The sequence below is a fragment of the Halyomorpha halys genome, unplaced genomic scaffold, assembly GCF_000696795.3.
Source record: "Halyomorpha halys isolate HHAL.00 unplaced genomic scaffold, Hhal_1.1 Scaffold68.1, whole genome shotgun sequence".
In the NCBI taxonomy this organism is placed as follows: Eukaryota; Metazoa; Arthropoda; class Insecta; order Hemiptera; family Pentatomidae; genus Halyomorpha; species Halyomorpha halys.
The window spans coordinates 867157-875016 of NW_027116161.1; the positions used below are offsets into that span (position 1 = coordinate 867157).

The 7860-nt window shown below is 28.8% G+C and overlaps 1 protein-coding gene across 2 annotated transcripts in view; it reads right to left on the reverse strand.

Annotated features, from left to right (window-relative positions):
* The window catches only part of sona (sol narae), a gene marked incomplete at its 3' end in the record, with an annotated part of 106128 nt that extends 99252 nt beyond the window's left edge, over positions 1 to 6876 (reverse strand). For both annotated transcript variants that reach the window (XM_067053035.1, XM_067053036.1), the window contains 1 exon segment: positions 6754 to 6876.
* Between the last annotated feature and the right edge of the window lie 984 nt (positions 6877 to 7860).

The window sequence follows — 7860 nt, forward strand, 5'->3', positions numbered from 1 at the left end:
TTTATTTTTTTTTTGTATTTTATTTTATTTTTATTTATTTATTTTATTTTAGTATGTATGAGATCATTCATCACTATTACCTATTGCCCACAACTGTGTGGCAGATTGTAATATCTATCAATAAATAAATCTAATCTTTAAAGTTCAGTGAAAAAAATTTGTGAAAGAAATGATCGTTGCCAATGTTATACGACCATAAAGTCTTTTCAGCTATTTATAATTAATAATGAGTATAAATCTGTTTCAAAAATTTACATGAGTTTTAACTGAATTTATCCATCTTTGTTACCATGAATGACTGATTTAATAGGAAATGATTAACCATCAAATATAGACCGGTTTTGGTGTTGGTGCTTTAGAAGAAGCATAACTCATACCAAAAGTTATGCTTCTTCTAAACGATTACTCTTCATACAAGTGATATAAACATACAATAAATGAAATTCGCTGAAAAAGTATCTTGTTTAAAGAGCCTCCAATATAGTCTGGAGTAGTTTGTCAGAGTCAAAACAAAGTAAAAAAAAAATGGAGAGAAGTAAAATCGATTTAAAATCTTCACTAAATTATGTGTCAACTGAATGCTAAAGTAGGTTAGCTAATTCACTGACTTACAATAACTTTTGGTTGGGCTATTCCTCATATATTTCATGAAGTCAAAACTAGAAGCGTTAGTAAATATTAAGAAATGCGAAATCTAGAGCTCATTTATATTTTTTTCATAGACATCCATACCATGATATTTTTTTAAATATCTATAGAGTTTTGTTTATGAATTTAAAAAAAATACAAAATGTTAGAGGTGTCAAATAAAAGTTAGTTCTTCACTTAATCTATTGACAATGTCAGATTACTCTCATTAATTTTTACCATATTTTAATAGAACCAGTTCGTAATATTTTGATGAATCCACGCGAAAGAAAATTTAAAAAGAAATAGGTCTTTGCAGAAATTTTTTTTTTAACAGCTCTACTTTTTATAAAACCTGACGTCATACATTGCCAGCACTCAACAATACCTGAGATTAGAAGTAAAGGGAGTAACCATAAATTCGCTAATAAGATTATTCTTCGCTATATATCAATAATTAGCTGACTTAAAATATTAACTAATAATTATTGATATGATCTAACCTCCCGAAGGCAATACCTCCTTGGTATAATCATATTCCAAGTATTTAAAATAAAAAAAATTTCCCTATATCCTTGATCTTCTAACTCTTTGTCTATCCATCCATTCATTAAATTCCTTTATCATATGTACAACCTCCCTCTACAATTCTCTACCCATCTCCATTCGCCTATCCTCATCCATTCTTTCCTTTAAACACCTATTCCTTCACTTATTGTATGACCAAACTTCTGCATCAATGTGAACAATGAAGCCATATAATGATTACCATTAAAAATTGTATAATTTAACTAATGGTTTAATGTGATTTTAACCTGCATAGTGAAACATTCTAATTTTTTGCCATACAATTAATCCTAATGTGTAAAAATACATTTATTCTTAGGGGATATATATCCCAGAATAATTTTTTTTTTCGATTATGGATAATTTCATTACATCGGAAATCTATTGCAGGCACAGGTGGATACTGTAGATAGATACTGACGGATTTTTATTTATACGATTTAACTTTATATATTTTTATAGTATATTAATATATAGTTTTTATAATCATGTATTATTTGTATTCCTCTCATATTCTGGATTCTCAACTAAACAACTTAAATAATAGATTAATGATTAATGAATGTTTGAGAGTGGTTTATTTCATTATTAACATACACAGTTTTGATCCAAATCACTCTCAACTTTTATTCTGAAAAGCCCTCCCACGTTTCGGCCCTCAGGCCATTTTTAAGGAGACAACCTTAAACATTGATGTCTTGTTAAAACTATATGTTATAACTATATGATTTATAACTAATATATTAGGTTATAAATGATGATTATAAATGAAAAAGAGAAGATTATCTGTGTAAAAAAGTTTTTAAATTTAGGATATAAAATTTTATATGTGACATGGGCAATTAGGCAACAAATAAGATTTTAAAAAAACAAGACATCAATATTTAAGGTTTTGTCTTCTAGAAAATGTCCTGTGGGCCGAAACGTTAGAGAGCTTTCGAGAATAAAAGTTGAGTAATTTGGATCAAAACTGTGCATGTTAATAATGAACTTAAATAATAATATTTTAAAAATAAAAAAGGATTATGACTGAAATATTTTCACATTTGTATGTGTAAATAAAATTCCTAAATCCTATTGTTTGAACTAAGTAATCATTTGAAGTGGATTGGAATTTGTGACCTATCGAAAAAGAAATATAATAGAAGATTAAACTGAAAGAATTAAGCTAAAGATGTTGTAATAAGAACCAGCGGAAACGAAGACACTTTAAAACTCATTTAAAAATACTTGAAATAAATGTTTGTTTTTTTTAAACGAAGTATGATGTCTTCGTAATGACAAACTAAATACACAAATTAGCAAAAAGGAAACATGAATGTATAGTTTACACGATGTAAACATCTAACTAGTAATTGATAAATACAATTAGCAAAAAGTAAACATTAATATATAGTTTACAAAGTGGAACCATTTAGCATTGACAATTGACAAAGGGATCAATATGAACCTAGAGTAGATCTCAAATTGAAATTCATTGTTCTCAGCTCAACAGTAAACCTTTCAAATGTTTCTATCAAATTCAATATTATTTTAACATTGTCGATTTTTTTCAGGTATTTTTTTTCCAGCAATAAATTTTGTAAAATGGAATTGAATTTGTAGAACGAGTCATTAATATATGAAAATTGACTCTTACTGTCAAACTTCCATCAATTTCGTGTTAACTTATCTTTTAACATTAGGGGTATTCATGATCTTTAGTTTAACACGTTAAAGCGTGTTAAATGAAAAACGTTATGTTAAATGGTGTGAAATAGTTCCTTCTTTTACCATGTTAAAACGATATAACATATAACATGGTTGAGAGTCTGCTAAATGGAGAATAACGTCTTCCAACAGACCAGCTGAGCTCGTCACAATTTTGTTTGTTGTTGTGTGAGGTTACTTGTTCGTAGTTTGTGTATTAGTATTGTTTTGGATGTTTTAAAATCTAATAGAGCAATGGATGACAATGATAGATTTTAAATATATCATGATGATATATATGATATAGATGATAGATTTTAAATGAAAAAAGTTATGTTAAATGGTGTGAAATAGTTCCTTCTTTTACCATGTTAAAACGATATAACATATAACATGGTTGAGAGTCTGCTAAATGGAGAATAACGTCATGCAACAGACCAGCTCAGCTCATCACAATTTTGTTTGTTGTTGTGTGAGGTTACTTGCTCGTAGTTTGTGTATTAGTATTGTTTTGGATGTTTTAAATCTAATAGAGCAATGGACGACAATGATAGCAATGTGATGACAGTTGTCAATTAGCACTTCTTGATTCTCTTCCTCACAAGTTAGAAGATCAGCAAGGCACTATGAAACCAAACTTTCACACAACTTCTACTTTTCCTTCAATTTAGGCATTTCGTAATAAATTATTTTAATCAAAACTTAGAAGTAAATGATAACATGAAGGTTTGGAAGGAAAGGTTATAAAACAATTTCCTCGAAAAATCTATATGCATTTACCATTTAACAGGACTGTAAATAGGGCTGATCACAATCCTATGCTTAAAACTTTTTAAATTTAACACAACATAATGAATACCCCTATTGTATCTTAATTCAAGTATTTTTTTCAGCATACGTATTATTAGTGGTTCTTATGTGGCCCCCTGGTTAACCTGGTTGATACTCAATATTTAAATTTTAAAGAATTGTTTGGTTTATATTAGTGAGATTTTAGCTGTAGAATGTTCTTTTTACGTCTCACCAAAACTTTTCGAAGCCAAGTTCATTCCATGTCATACTGGATTTAAGTCAGCGGACACGTGTAGGAGAGTTAGGGGGAGGATTGTAGCACCCTCCCAATAATTTGAAATTTGATATTTGAGGACCTTTTCAAATTGTGGTAAATATTTTACTCTGAGTTATAAAATTTAGGACCGGTTTCAATACATTCTGAGTTAAAGAAAATTAGATTTGATCGATACAATGCTAAATTGGAAAATATGAGACAATTAAATTCGGAAAATCTGGTTAAAATTGTAAGTATAATTTAGATTTTGACTCTCCCCCCCTTTTAATAAATTGTCTAAAACCTTCCCTGGGCTCAAATTCTTGAACTAATATTTTTCGTATCGTTGAGATATTGGTGAAAGCAGTTTTAAATGTGTGAAAATGGATTATCATGGATAAGAGATAAGATTATTTTTTCAGTTAGTAATATCGCAAGTTTACGTTTTTTTTTCTGTTTGAAGGCCTAAAAGTTACTCATTATTACTTAGTCATTGTCATGATGTTATTACGAAGGGATGCGTCACAGAATAAATAAAGAAGTTATTTATATGATTAGATTAACAAACAAATTTCAGTATTAATTTTTAAAAAAAATTTTATTTTTGGTGAATGAATTATTTCAATATTTTTAATTTTTTTTTTTTACACGTTCGTTTAAACTATTATTTTATCCTTTACTGTACCGTATTATTCATTAGTTTGTAAAAATTTACGTTAACATGTTTTTCTCTTTTTAGTATTTTTTTTTAAAATTAATCACTATGAAAAGTTATATTTTAATTTAATATTTTTTAGTATTTATTTATTTTTATATTTTGCTTTCTACTCTAAGGCACTAAAGCCCAATTTTTATTGCCTGCATTGTTACTCTTAAATTACTCGTCCCAGAATAAATAAAAAAATTTATTATTATTGTTTCCTGATTTTCTTGTCTAAATATCGTTTCTACATATGAGTCATTCGTCCCACTGAACGTGTGTCTTTATCGTTGCTAATCTACAAAATGCTGTAAAATTATCACATTACCTAACTTGATATCTTGCTAATGTCATTGGTAATCATTATTACTAATCATAACTAGAATTGATCCCAGATTGTTCAAATATCACTAAAGGACTTCAAATCACAGATTAATAATCTACTAACAGCTGTCAAATCATCATAATATGTTTCCCATTTATTAACTAATATAAAAAATACACTTTCACTAAAGACAAAAAAAAAATGAATAAATAATAAAAAAAAAATTCATATTTTAATATTAGTTTAATTAGCTAGAAAAATTAAGAGATACATTACAATTAATCAATTAAAGAACCAAAATCCATAGATGAAGCAGCTTTGACTTTTAATTTATAATATATGATGTATCATCTAAATTGTTATGACAGAATGATATTTTTTCAAAAGAAAATAAGTTATATGATAAAAGTATATTATGAAAGTTTTGAGACAAGAGAGAATTGAGCAATCGATATCTGAATTGCCAAGAGCACTCATGTACTATACTAAAGAAAATATACTATAATCTAAAATAATATATTCATACGATAAATAATATAGTATGATAAGAAATGCCAAACGGTAGAGAGACACATTTATTTTACTTCATACTTCCATATTGCCCTAATGCCATATCTTATAATTATTGTCAATTATGATTAGTATGAGTTGCAAACTAATAAAATGATAAAAATTTCATCCAAAAAAGGACTCATTGAAATTCAAAAGGACATTTGGAAATTCAACAAAAAATTTTCGTAGTGAAAATATTTCAATGTTCTTGAGACAAACATTTCAGGCTTTGAACTAATACATTATCTGAAACATTGAACAAATCTGAATTTTAAACAAAACAAATATGCTAGTGTTAAATTACTCGGCCAAGTTTATAATAGATTTCTACATAACAGATACATTTTTACAGACAATGTACAATCAAAAAGTAAAAAAAAAATTTTTTTATTATTTCTTAAAGTTCATTTGATAATTGATTTCTCACAATCAATGAAATGGTTAATGATCAATATCTAATATTTGTCCAGCTTTTGTAGTAAAGTATATTATCTGTTATCATTCAACTGAGACCATTCATTACATAATATTTTTTATGGTACAATTGAAACATAACAGCAATTTCGAAAACGCTCGACGTCTCAAATTATAATTTTTGTAAAACCTAGACGGAAACCCGTAATATAAGTATATAATATTTTCAACAGATATTAATGAAGCTGTGAGCCCTTCCTCATCGACCACCCATTCGACATATTGCTGCAACAAGTCTATTGGCTAACACTTAAAATACATATGTTTGTAATCACACGCACATAAACCCGATATATATACAAACATACACATACACATCCCTTCCCAAAACTGCTTTATTTTTGATGATTTAATTACTTACAGTTTTTAGCTTAAAAATAATAATTATAAGGAGCAAACTTTATGTCCTTTGTATAGTCCCTTCAAGTAGGATTCACTATGCCAAGAACATACATAGGATTATTTAACAGACAATTTAACCGAATGTTTTCAATTTTATCAATCTTATGATATAAATTATCATTAATTGCTTTAAGAAAGAAACACTCTGAAATGGGTCTTGACAATTTTGAATAGATAAAAATACGGAAATACGTTATATTTTTTAGAGAAAATAATAGAATGGAAGGATGGAGGAGGAGAAACGGCTAGCTTTCCATTTCAGTTCAGACCTTTACAAGTGAAAGTGGCAAAAGGAAGAAGTTTGCGTAACATACAAAGTGCCTCCTAGAGCTGCAACTATATTAGCTATTGACTATATAAAACACTTACTTGAGTGATTGGTATAAAACTGTCCCTCAACAAGCAAGTTGTATCCTACGGTGTCCAACAACTTGACTCCAGACTCGACTGTGAGCTAGTGAAAGGTGACCAACCTGTCAGCGCCCCCCTCCACCCTTCCAGCTCCCCTCTCCTTCTCATGACTTCCTGTATCCTTGGACCAACAAGGACTCCGGAGACTTTAACGGCCCAAATAGTAAACATTTATACATCTTCATTCAGTCAAAATGCTAATCGCCTGAGTCCACATTTCCATAAGGAAATGAAAATGTCTTCTCAGATGCAACTATTATCCAACGGTGTTGATTTCATCGATTATTTTCAAGAATCGAAATCTATAGAGACATCTCGTGAGTTTGAAATTCCAGCAAGGTCAAGTCAAATGATTTGAGAGTTGGGTATCCATAACTCGTGTTGAAAAAGATAATCGAGAAAGTATAAAATGCATTGAGAAGGCAGGATAATCTTTTTGAAGATTATCTAATCAATACTTTACCATTTTATTTTCCAAGATAAAAAAGGAAAAACATTTATTTATTTTTCATACATTTATCTAACTCGACTATATATTATTTTAGTATTACACAATGATTTTTTGGAAATGACGTTGTTATGAGAATATTACGAGAATGGTGTATAACCCGTGGTACTGTCTTCATTAAAACGGATGCTCCTCAAACCTACCTAAAAATCAGCTTATTAGAGAATAATTGCCCAACTATAATTCTTCGGTAAATATGCAATTACTCTAAATGTCGGTGCACACAAATATACTTTGGACCCACAGAAGCTTTGATCAGTTTGTGATGGAACGGCCCTGGAGGATTGTTTCCATTTTTTGACGAATTGCCCCGCGTATCATGAGAACCGAATCCGATACATGCCGAACTAAGCAATATTAACCGAAATCAGTTGTATGAATTTCTGTCAGTACTCTCACAATTGGATCTTAAACTGGATATCTTCACAATAGGATGAATAGTTTTTTTTTTTATATTATTAAATATGAAATGAGGTTTTTGTTTATTGTTTTATTTCGACGAATGTAGATAGCCCAGCTTTGGTATATTGTTTGTAATTTTATTTTTTATTTTTTTT